This window comes from Mytilus californianus, unplaced genomic scaffold (assembly GCF_021869535.1).
Source record: "Mytilus californianus isolate M0D057914Y unplaced genomic scaffold, xbMytCali1.0.p SCAF_4, whole genome shotgun sequence".
NCBI classification, from domain to species: domain Eukaryota; kingdom Metazoa; phylum Mollusca; class Bivalvia; order Mytilida; family Mytilidae; genus Mytilus; species Mytilus californianus.
Window position 1 is genome coordinate 12,441,494 of NW_026262690.1, and position 13,213 is coordinate 12,454,706.

At 32.4% G+C, this 13,213-nt stretch overlaps 1 long non-coding RNA gene across 1 annotated transcript; it reads left to right on the forward strand.

Annotated features, from left to right (window-relative positions):
* The first annotated feature begins 4,343 nt into the window (after positions 1–4,343).
* LOC127737483 (uncharacterized) lies at positions 4,344–6,075 on the forward strand. Its single transcript, XR_007999567.1, has 2 exons — positions 4,344–4,501; positions 5,407–6,075. It is a non-coding gene; the product is annotated as an uncharacterized LOC127737483 (long non-coding RNA).
* The last annotated feature ends 7,138 nt before the right edge of the window (positions 6,076–13,213 follow it).

Sequence of the window (13,213 nt, forward strand, 5' to 3'; positions counted from 1 at the left end):
GAAAGATGACAATGACGAGTGCTATGCGATGTGTCATTGCCTATACAACTGCATTCCAAATATCATTGACTTACCATTAGTGGTTCCACTTAAACGTTTTTGCAATTAAAAATGTATTTGTATAATGTATGATATCTACCGATAAATGTATAAAAGGATTATAATTGAATGGGTTACAAGATTACGTCACGTTGTGTTGTTGTGCAATTAAATTATTATTTTGATAACACGTCGTTCCTGTCCTGAATATAGTAAAAAAATTCTTCATCGGCAATTAATCGAAATTTTATTTGAAAAGCAATTTGTGTCAAGTCTTGCAAGAGCTACATTTAAAAAAAAAATTTTAGTCAAAAGGGGTAAAATTTATAATATTACAATATTACCTACGAGTAATGTCCCGTACTTAATCTTATTTTCAATCACCAATAAACATGTCTGAAAATCTTGTGATCTGAACTTTTTAAAACTTTCTAGTTAAGTGCATATAGATGTTATTCATAGAAACGGAATTTCATCAGTCATAGGGAATCAGCAATTCCCTTTAGGAATTAAGAGTCTAGGCTCAGTCCCTGAAATAAATTCCCTCTTAAAATAATTAGTTTCAGCGTCTGTCATGGTGTACAGTTTTTATTGACGAAGGAAGCCGGAATACCCAAAGAGAGTTATCTACCTTCTAAAGTGAATCCTATCAATTCCTGGCATATTTGCGTCCCTAAAATTGATCATGCTGAGATGCAATGTATATATAGAAAATTTAATGTGAATCAACAGTATACGGAGATTTGTATATTTAGTTTTATCTGATTTGGTGGAGACATGTGAAAGTATATTATTTTTGGAAGAAAAAAAATATGTCGAAAGCAAAAAATGGCACAGAGTAGGCTGGGTTGGTGTGATCTGCTTTCATTGTACTTTAATAAATCTTTTTTAAGCATCTTCTTCCCCCTCAGAGCTATCAGCTATTTGATTTTTATCTATTTTTAATCATTTATTGTCTGCATGGTATCTTTAATGAGGTTTTACAACTACTGGGTCGATGCCACTGCAGGTGAACATTTCGTCCCCAAGGGTAACACCAGCCCAGTAGTCAGCACAAAAGAAATATCATTGATATGTTCTGTTTTTTTTTTTTTAAACTTACTGTTTATAAAATGCTGAAATATTCAAAACGTTAAGTGTTTTCTACCCCATGTATAGATTAAATTGCCGTATTCGGCTCAATATCGGAATTTTCGGTTATTAATGTTCTTTGTAATATTTGATTTTACTTTGAAACATACGGTAGACAAAACGCGCGTTTTGCGTACCAGATTACAAACTGGTATCTCTGGTAGAAATTGCATAGGGAGATATATACCTCTGAATTATGAAGAAGCCTCTTTCGAAGCTTTGTGAAATACGAAAAAGGTTTGACGGTTAACAAACCCTACTTCAAGAGTCACTCTTGCTGTTGAATCATTATGAGAGAACGACAGAGCAAAACACACACCAATATGGTAAGAGAATATGATAATTCTACAAATGGAGACCCCGTGTATAATTATGTAACAAAACGTTAACAATGTATGGCTCACCAGTTCGGACCTCTATGCTTTTAAAGGAAATACTTTTACTGTAAATATGTTTGCATAAATGTTCCTTCCTCCAATTCTCAATGCTCATGTTTTACAAAAAAAGAGACAGGATATACCAAAGAGACCGAAAAATAGTGGCAAACAAACGACAAAAACAGTCCTCAAAACACAAAAGATTTAAGAAGAAATGACTGTGCTAGTTTATTGTACCAATGTAGGCACGGCATATAAAATGAAAATAATACCCGAACAATTTGGTTCGTTCAAAGCGTTTTTCTTGACTTACCTTCACTAGGAATGCTCAAAAATAACAAGCATTCTGAGAGTATTGCATGTCAATACATAGTCCCCTACCGGGTAAAAATTCATTATACTGGAACAAAATGCTAACTTGTTCTATAACTTGTCATGGTGAAACAAAAAGTAAATATCATGTCAATATCTTCAAGCATGACTAAAAACAGTGTGGAAAACTGATTATATGAGTGAATTTTTCAAGTGCAAGGACCATAACTCTGCACAAAATTATTAGACCGAAACAAAAATTTGAACTTGTCATGATAAAACTATATATATACCAATTATCAATCAATATCTTATAAGCATGATGAAAAAACATCAGATATGATTAATAGTTCTCTAAAATTAGATATGATGTAATACAGTGTATATCTATTTTCAAATTATAATCAAATATAATTCATAGTTCCAAATATTTTATCTTTCATTTGTCACAAACTAATATAGATTTGTAACTTATCTATAAAATGTCAACAACTTTTATCTACACAATGTAATGTATTGAAATATATACATTAATAAAAATAGATTATTATCTAATTAAAGGATTTCTCTTCATAATTTTTTTTATATATATAGCATTCAGAAAATTCGTTTATACTAAATAACAAACAAACCTGCAAAAAAAAAAATCAAATAATTTAACAAAGAATGTCTTTTAAAAAATGAGTTATCTCCCTTTGTACAGACATATGGTTTAACATAGTACTCTAACATTAGATATGGTCCAGAGTTATGGTCCATAACTCTGGACTAAATCATCAGACCGGAATAAAATTCGAACTTGATCTGTAACTCGTCATGATAAAACAATATACAAAATATCAAATCAATATCTTCAAGAACGACGAAAAAAAGTGTGGAAAGCTGATTTGCCGGACTGACGGATGGACAGACGGACAGATGGACAGACGGACAGACGGACGGAGTGCAAACCTAAAGTCCCCTTCGACTTCGTCGATATGGGACTAAAAACAAATTGAGGTCAAGGATGTATAAATAATTGAATACTTGAAAAGCTATGTGTCAAAAATTGACCTCAAAGAGTAGCAAAATCCACCTACGGTCAACTTTGCCTGAAGAAGTTAGAATCTTAGTTTCTGAAAAATAGTAATTTCTAAATTAATCAACTCGAGTTTTAGAAAAATGTTCATTCTCGTGTATAAGCGGTCCACAAGCAGCAGTAAACCGAGTGCTAGATAATGAAAATAACACCTTATAAATTTGGAGATTCCTACATAAGAAATTATCTAACTGCCTTATACGTCAGTGATTTTCTTCAAAAACCATGACAAATCCTAGAAAAACACAAACACAAAAAGTATTCTTATCCTCAATCTTTTAGAAAATTTAAACCAGACCATACCTGGCTACAGGACAGCTATAACATCGATTCATAAGAAGTGAGTTTTCAAAGTTCTAAACTATTGTCATTGATGAACGTCTTTCTTGCATGAAACCATCCAGGTGTCCATTGACCCAAATGCACTTTTCCACTAGTTTTATTGATGCTGACAAAGGTTTTTAAGCAGTTAAGCTGCTTTATGCGGGCACCCTAGATTTGTGTTCTACCCAATAAATGCTGAAATTGGTGCCATTGTTATTATCTAGCTGGCTATTATGTTATTTATAACTAATTGAACACTTTCTTCATAGTTTTAATTCTGGAATACAAAAAATATGACCAGAAAAGCCTTAAATGATCGTGGAACCACCCAAAACTTTTGAAGTTGCACATAGGAAGTAGTGCTCAATAGTTATCCTTGTGTAGTTTATTATCCCCTGTGCTTTTGGCTAAGATGTCAAAGAACAATTGTATGAATTATTTCATCGCCGAAAATCTCTAATTACAAGTCGTTTACATTTGCCAAATGGCAAAAAGCGCAGGAATATTGTATAACGGCTGTGACTAATATGACACAGTGTTGAAGTCTCAGTTGGCGGTAATTTTAACTTCGTCGACAAAACGTAAATCAAGGACGTTTTAAATTTGGTGGATTCTGATAATTCAAAGGTAATTATTATTTTAATCATTTTATTTGTTTTGTTTGAGATGATTATGATTATTTAAATCATCTTAATTAAATGTATGCTCATTTGTATTCTTGTTAATATTATTCTGTTTATCTCGTAACCGACCTTCGATCAATTCATGCTTGTCAAATCAAATTGTTGTTATTTATGCAAATAAAACTAGAGATCTGATTGGTCGATGTCAAGGTCATTTCAAGATGGTTTCCTTTGTGTTTTTAGTTCAGGCTTTGCCATTGGTGTTACAGACTGCTACATGTGCTTTCATTTAGCTAAAGGTGCTTCAAACAATATTTAGATTTATACTTAATCAATAATTTGCTAAAGGACGGCATTATTTAACTTCCATCGCATATTTGTAAAATATTAAGTACGAATTGATGACGCGTCTCACACCGTCATTGTTTTTGATTTACAAGGACTTTTCAGTTTCCGGTATGAAATAAACAACTCTTTCGATGTTTCATTTTGTGATTTTCTTCATATTTAAACACTCGTGAAGTGTTCTAGAATCATTTCTATGCGTTTCCTTCAGCAACTTGATGCTGGTAAACGACTTTTTCATGAAAATTCTGCAAAAAGAAATACGAAATGAGGTAACGTTGTACTTTATAGTCTACGTTTTCAACAAGTTACAGTTTTTTTTCTTAATTCCTATAACAATTTTTCAAAGCACAAATATATGTTTTTTATTATGATATTAGCAATGGAAGACATAGTCCGAGATTACTCTGACGTCAAACGGCTATTTTGCCAGACAAGCTTGGGCCGTGTCTGGCAAAACAGCTGTTTGACGTCAGAGTAATCTCGGACTATGGAGACAGTGAAACCGTAATCAAGATATTTTAACTCACTTATAATTACAAATAAAATTGAGAATGGAAATGGGGAATGTGTCAAAGAGACAACAACCAAAGTCCACCAATGGGTGTTCAAATTAAATGCTGCGAGAAACTCCCACACCTAGAGGGGTGCTTCAACTGTCCCCTAAACAAAAATGTATACTAGTTCAGTGATAATGGACGTCATACTAAACTCAGAAATATACGCAAGAAACTAAAATTAAAAATCATGCAAGACTAACAAAGGCCAGAGGCTCCTGACTTGGGACAGGCGCAAAAATTCAGCGGGGTTAACCATGTTTATTGAGATCTCAACCCTCCCCCTAGACCTCTAGTCAATGGCATAGAATAGGTAGCAAAGACATAACACCTTAGCAGTTGTCATTCAAAAAAGCTTTGAAAAATAACAGCAAGTATATATGCTTGGAAAATTCGATTCTTAAAACCTGTTGTGTCATTCAGTCTCTTGTGAAGAGTTGTCTCAATCATTGGCAATCACACCACATCTTTTTTTTTTATAACAGAGAATATAAGCATGAGTTATCACAGCATTAATGAACATGGACAAAACTAATACATAAAGATTTTAGACATGAAGCTTTTTTGCTTCATTGTATTTGTCAAAATAAGCAAATTATTTGTATTTGTTTTTATTTCAGCTTGATTCCAATCTTTCGGAATTGCTAATACTAGAAGAAGCAAGGCATACATGTACATGTACAATACATGATTCTCTGTAGCAACTGGATTGTCTATTCACCACAACAATTTTATAACAGCAATGAAACTCTAGACTACTACATGTATGGTGTTATGAAGATATTTACATGTATATCTACATATATAATTAATTTTGAAGATTGTTTATGCCAAGGGTCATCATGTCGACTAGTCCGACAAGTTTTGGTTCAGCTTTCTGACAGGAATTATTATAAACTTGCCAGCAGTTACAACACATGAATATTATTTGTTATTAAGTGTGCCTATCGGTCTAGCAATTTTTAGAGACTGTTTAACGATACTCTCAGAACTATGATCATGATATGTGATCATATGTCAGAATCTGTGTAACTGTTACTACAAAAGGAGATATATTATTGTGCACTAAGAAGTATTCCTAGTTATCAGAAACTTTTTACATGAAGTTTTATATAAAGAAAGTTGGAATTCATGATATTGATGCATTGTGCAGAAACATGAAATATTTTAGTTTGTTTTCCTAACAGTCCAAGAGTAAGGTTAAATTATACCAAGGAGAATTACTTATTACCATAATTACGCAGCAGTATTTTGATCGTGGATTCTTTTAAATTTTATTATTTATTGAATGCATATTTGTCACTTGTTTAATGCCTTGTTCATACGTACGTTTAATTTGAATTGAATGTGAACCGAGTTCACACAATCTTTTTTATAATTTCGAATTGAATTCAAATCTAATGAGAATCAAATTCACTTATCGCATTCACACACTCTTCTTTTTTTAATTCGAATCTAATTCAAATTGGCTAATTTGCATTATCCAATTTTCATAAGAAATACGTTTTTTGTTAATACAAATAAGTTAATTTGATTAATTTGATTAAACTTTGGTGTGGTCACTTTCTAAATTGTAATTCAAATTAAACTATAATAAATTAATTGATGATTTGAATTAAAAGTTAACGTCATTTGGACAGAAAAGCGATTTTGACGAATTTACTTTTGGACATTAAACATGTTAAATGTTTCGAATGCGTATTAAACTAATTCAAATCAGTTAATGTGAATTGAATTTGAATTATGTGTGAATGCAGCATTAATATATCTAAGAAATGAAGAATATTATTATAGATAGAGATAAACTGTAAACAGCAATAATGTACAGCAAAGTAAGATCTACAAGAATATAAGAATATAAAAATATTTAAAAAAATGGACAAAATATTTGTATTAAATTTGTTGCAATTTTTGTCTTGCCTTGACAGAGTCAAAAAGAGATATATATATACATAAAGGCATGCTGTTTTGGCGGCATCAACAATGTATTAGTTTGTGATTTTGTGATAAGGTCTAGTTTATGGTAGGTCAATGATATTTAGTAAGCAGTTGTGTTAGCATAGGCATGTCTCTTACCATGGAGAATATTTGGCCCCACCCCCTTAGTCATGGTCTATTGACTTTGAAACTTTGCATAGTTTTACTTACATCTATAAGTTTGTGATTAGGTCAGTTTAGGGGGAACCACTAGTGGTAGGTCAATGATATTTGGTGTGCAGTTGTATAAACTTTGTCATTTCTAATTTCCATTGAGATTATTTGGCCACGCCTCCTCATCATGCTCTTTTTACTTGGAAACTTATATGTTACTTTGAAATTTCATTTATTAGCTTTTGAATATGTTAGTATTAGAGAAACCAATAGTGGTAGGTCAATGATAATTGGCATCCAGGTGTAGAAGTATTAGTACATCTCATTTCCATAAAGGATATTTGGTCCTTACCCCTCAGTCATATGCATGATCTATTGACTTTGAAACTTTACTTAGTTTACATGAATTAGTTTGTAATTATTATGATTATGTCAGTAAATTACCAGTGATCTTAAGTTAAAGCTGTTTGGTATGCAAACGTATTGGTATTTAAAAGTTTCATTTTCATGGATATTATACAACCCCATCCCCTCATTATCATGATTATGGTTCATTGACTTAGAAATTGAATTTATGTTAAGGTTTGTTTAAAGGGAAAGACTTATGAAAAGTCAATGGTATTTGGTAAGCACTTGTATAAGCATTGGCACATCCCATTTCCATGGAGATTGATCAGCCCTGTACCATCAGTCATGGTTCATTGTCTTTGAATATCACTTACATGTTAAAGCATTTCTATTTTAATTGTAACATTTGCATTATCAAAATAACAAATAGGCATAACATTTGCATTATCAAAATAACAAGTAGGCAAAACATGTCTCTGTGTTAACAGCTTATTATAGATTAGACATGTACAATTATTATAAAAATAAGAAGATGTGGTATGATTGCCAATGAGACAACTATCCATCAAAATTCAAATGAAGTGGATGTAAGCGAATATAGGCAACCGTACAGCCTTCAAAAATATATGTCACATCATTGCTAGGCCATTATAACAACATCAGCATTTATTGTAATATAATATACAAGAAAATTACACCACTTCAGATAGTTTCAGGTATGATTTGATAATTATGCATAATGGCACCAGCTGATACAACTAAAACCGCTAATATGGCATATTCAAACTCTAGTACATAGTGGAATTAAACCATACACCACTGTTGGACACCATTATTGAAATTATTATTCTGATAAGAAATTTAGAATATTCCTCCATGCAGTCCGCAACAATTAGCAAAACCTATACTGCATAGTAAGCTATAAACGACCACGAAATGACAAATGTAAAACAATAAAACTAAAGCAGGCAGCTGATTTATGTACAAAACAATTATGAACTAGAGGCTCTAAAGAGCCTGTGTCGCTCACCATGGTCTATGTGCATATTAAACAAAGGACACAGATGGATTCATGACAAAATTGTGTTTTGGTGATGGTGATGTGTTTGTAGATCTTACTTTACTGAACATTCTTGCTCCTTACTATTATCTCTATCTATGATGAACTTGGCCCAGTAGTTACAGTGGAAAATATTTTGTAAAAATTTACAAAAAAATTACAAAATTTATGAAAATTGTAAAAAATTGACCATAAAGGGCAATAACTCCTTAAGGGGTCAATTGACAATTTTGGTCATGTTGACTTATTTGTAGATCTTACTTTGCTGTACATTATTGCTGTTTACAGTTTATCTCTATCTATAATAATATTCAAGATAATAACCAAAAGCTGCAAAATTTTCTTAAAATTACCAATTCAGGGGCAGCAACCCAACAACGTGTTGCCTGATTGTTCTGAAAATCTCAGGGCAGATAGATCTTGACCTAATGAACAATTTCACCTCGTCAGATTTGCTCTTAATGCTTTAGTTTTAGAGATATAAGCCAAAATCTACAATTTACCCCTATGTTCTATTTTTAGCCATGGCGGCCATCTTGGTTGGTTGGCCGGGTCACCGCAAGTATGGTTAAATTTGTCTTAGTAGTTTCAGAGGAGAAGATTTTTGTAAAAGATTACAAAAATTTACGAAAATGGTTAAAAATTGATTATAAAGGGCAATAACTCCTTAAGGGGTCGACTGACCATTTTGGTCATGTTGACTTATTTGTAGATCTTACTTTGCTGTACATTATTGCTGTTTACAGTTTATCTCTATCTATAACAATATTCAAGATAATAACCAAAAACGGCAAAATTTTTTTAAATTACTAATTCAGGGGCAGCAACCCAACAACGGGTTGTCTGATTCATCTGACAATTTCAGGGCAGATAGATCTTGACCTGATAAACAATTTTACCCATTTCAGATTTGCTCTAAAATGGCGGCCATCTTGGTTGGTTGGCCGGGTCACCGGAAACATAAGATAAACTAGATACCTCAATGATGATTTTGGCCAAGTAGTTTCAGAGGAGAAGATTTTTGTAAAAGTTAACGGACGACGGACGCCAAGTGATGAGAAAAGCTCACTTGGCCCCTTGGGCCAGGTGAGCTAAAAATAAATATGATATACAGCAACAATCAACAATCACCAAATTACTGGGTCCTCACTATGGACGTGTACATACAGAATGTGGCGGGTTAAACATGTTAGCTGGCACAAAACTCTCCCCTAACATTAGACAGTGTATATGCATAATCTCAGACATTGAATCTTTAAAAAACAAATTGGAAATATCTTTTGAAAGTGGTAGGATAAAATAGCGGAAACATTACGGTACAAACATTATTTGATACTTGAGAAATAGCTGAGATAAATATTTTCACCAATTCTTCCACAATATTCATCTTTACTTCTGTCAAGTTTGCCTTTGGTTTTTTAATTTACTGCCTATAGCGCCCTTGGTGCTTTGATTTTAATACACAAACATTGCATAACTTGCACACCCTGCTGTTAAACAACATACTTCATTCGAATGATTTGAATTTTCTAACTTTTGAAAATGTAACCATTGCCTCAGCTATTAAGTTCACTCTATCCTTGTAGATGAATACTTCAAAATTCAGAAAAGGTGATTTAGAGAGGCAGGAGATCCCAAAGGGATATTAAAACTCATAAGTCGAGACAAACAACAGTTTACAAATCACAACATAATAAACTATAGGGGGCGTAGATCTCAGGTGCTCCTGAAGGTATAACAGATCCTGCTCAATTCCATACATATTTCTCGTGCAAGTATAAACTCGGTAATGTGTCACAAACGAGGAAAAAAGGTCGGGATTAGTTACAATTTGAACATATCCATAATCATCTTTGAAACAGATACTCCATAACGGCCAACCAACCTGTGGAGGTGTCCGTAAAATTTTCAAAGGGATGACTTAACTTGAAACCCTTGGTTTAATAGCTTTCTTGCAAGCATCAACCTCCGACCAAGGAAATCATGATAGGAAATGCAAGCTCTGGATTATCATATCGACTGAGAAATATTTACTCAATATACAGGCGCTGCTTGATTGTTGCAACATAGGAATGGTATATTAAACTTTTACAAAAAACTAGTTGACAAAATCACAAACATTGAATAATCAGAAAACACGATTGGTATGGTGTTTACATATCTCAGTTGATACGTTATGCTCGTGCATGTTCACACACCATTATTTGATCTATACGATGTGTCTGTGTCTAAATTTTTAACTAACGACATTTTTACCACGTCTTAGATTGTGATTTACCATCTTCGTCGTCTGGTCTGCTAAGTATCGAACGTGACCTATTCCCGAATATTACTGTTTTGCCGAGTGTGAATTCGCATTGCTATAAGACGTGTTTCGGTATTTATACATCCAATATTCATGTATTTAGATATGATGTTTCATTTGTAATTCTGATTGGATATTGTGTTATGTCTTATGTGGTTTTAATTTTATTTTCATTTTCTATATGTATGTAAAAGTAAAGATAATTAATCAGCTAGTTCATTTATATGATTTTTAGTTTGGAGCAACTATATGCACAGGGTTTATTTGTTTTTACAGTTTGATTTAGAGGATAGAAAATACAATTAAACCATTGTGGTGACGTCAGCCTTTTCATTTACCGTGGATTCTTTTTCTAGAACCAACGCTTCCTAAATCTGCCGCTGAAATGGACTCATCAAATTATATTCAATTGTTTCCTTTGTGTGACTAATTTCATTAAGTTTGAATTAGCTAATTTACTGATTTCTGTTCACTAATGGAATTAATTTAAAAACTTACCTTTATTTTTTGTAATTTTTATATGCCTTCACTGGGAATCGAACCCTTGCTTGAAATCTGTTATTTGTGACTGACATCAACACATCATCGAAACCTCTCGGCTACCAATGGGTTACTATTTAAATGTCTATTTTAAATATATAAATAAACATCTGATATACATCGTTACAACGGATTGATTGATTGTTGGTTGCTTAACGTCCAGTGGTCGTTACAACGGACACACAGGGCTTGTACCTTTATATATACATATTAGGCAATGGTATAGTATAAGTTGGTAGCCGCGAGGTTCGCATGGTTAAGATCAATAGGGACCTATCGGTTTAGGTTCGAATCCCTGTATTCTCTCTGTTGTCCCAATTCATAAGTTACCCCGATTTTTTTTCTAATTTTGCATGTATAGTGGATATTTTTGAAATGAAAGCGAGTTTTGTCGTAAATTTTTTGGATTATTATTGGCTATTTCACATGTTTGAAACAAAAATGATTATATTCTAATTGTCAATTTTTGTTTTATAAATATAGTATGATTTCATCTGTTTTACTACATAATTTTACAAATGTTTGATCGCAAATTCTTATGCGAGAAAATTGTGATGTGCCTAGAGTGCTAGAAATTTCGGTAACATAGTGATCATTATATTTACTGTATATATTATGCTCTTTAGTCGGGAAGTTGTCTCTTTGACACATTCCCCATTTCCGTTTTCAATTTTATTAGAAATAAGTTCGATTATGTCTTATTTTGTAAAAAAAAAAGAAGATAATATTCAGATTCCTGATAATATAAGATCTTTAAAGGTAGAAATGTTATATTTGTATATATTTTGTTAACCATTTAATTGTGATCTGAGATTTATCAATGCATCGTTGGACACGATAAAATGGTTATTTAAACTCTCTTACAATACCTTCTAATTAAGAAAAGGCTTTAATTTTGAAAACACAATAGTTTAAGTTATAGATACAATGGATAAGCGTAGATTCATGAAATACAAACCATTCGCCCTCCGGGCTCATGGTTTCTTTTTCAAGAATCCACGCTTATCCATTGTATCTATATAACATAATTACACCACTACTAACACACTTCTATAATAATATTCTTGTAATGGTCAGAAAATACAACAAATAACACCATTACAAACTTAATCCCAATTTTATATTAAAATTTTAGAAATTTACCTGTGACGTCACTTTTTGTGGCGTTGATACATTCGTGTGACGCAGAGTTCATGATTCTATTGTGCTGTACTTGTGTACTGTCGTAAATTAATTTTAGGTGTTCGTTGTTATTCTGTGGTTTACATGTTGAAATGTACTATTATGTTGTTTATTTGTGTATTTCTGTCCTGAGTGTTCTTGCATTTATTTGTACTGTATTCCTGTCACGTAATGTTGTCATTTTAGCGGTATTTTTAACATTGCCATATAAGCGGGAGGTTTGGCTAGCCATACAACCATGTTCAACCCACCATTTTTTCTTAAAATGTCCTGTACCAAGTCAGGAATATGGCAGTTGTTATCAAATAGTCCGTTTCTATGTTTGTTGGCGTTTGTTTTTGTAGCAGTTCAGTGTTTCTGTTGTTTCCGTTGTTTTCCTCTTATTGATTTGTTTCAGTTAAATCGATTAATGACTATTGAACAGCGGTATACTACTATTGCCTTTATTGTATTCCTTCCTTCGATTCTAATAGGACAGGCTCTGATATAAAACGTTGTCCATGCTGTGCATGGTAAATGTATATAATGAATAGAATGAAATCCATAAGGAATCAAATTGATTATTCGTTACATACTAGGAGAGCAATCAAAAGCATGGTTTAATCAAAGCGCTTGTGAGCACTAAAGGGTGAAGATTGCTTTAATTTTGCAATTTTGTGAATTTTTAAATAAAACAATGAATTGCATTTTGCTCGGCAAATTAAAAATTTGAGTTAGAGTTATCTTTCTTTGTTCATGATTGTACATTTTTAGCTGAACCTATTTTTAACAGATTCATACACTATGCATTAACTTTTAATAAAAAAAATGTTTTCTTGACAAGTATGGTAATTCAAATACACATCATATAATTGTAATTTAAATTTCAAAGTATAACATATCATCAAGAAATTGCATGACA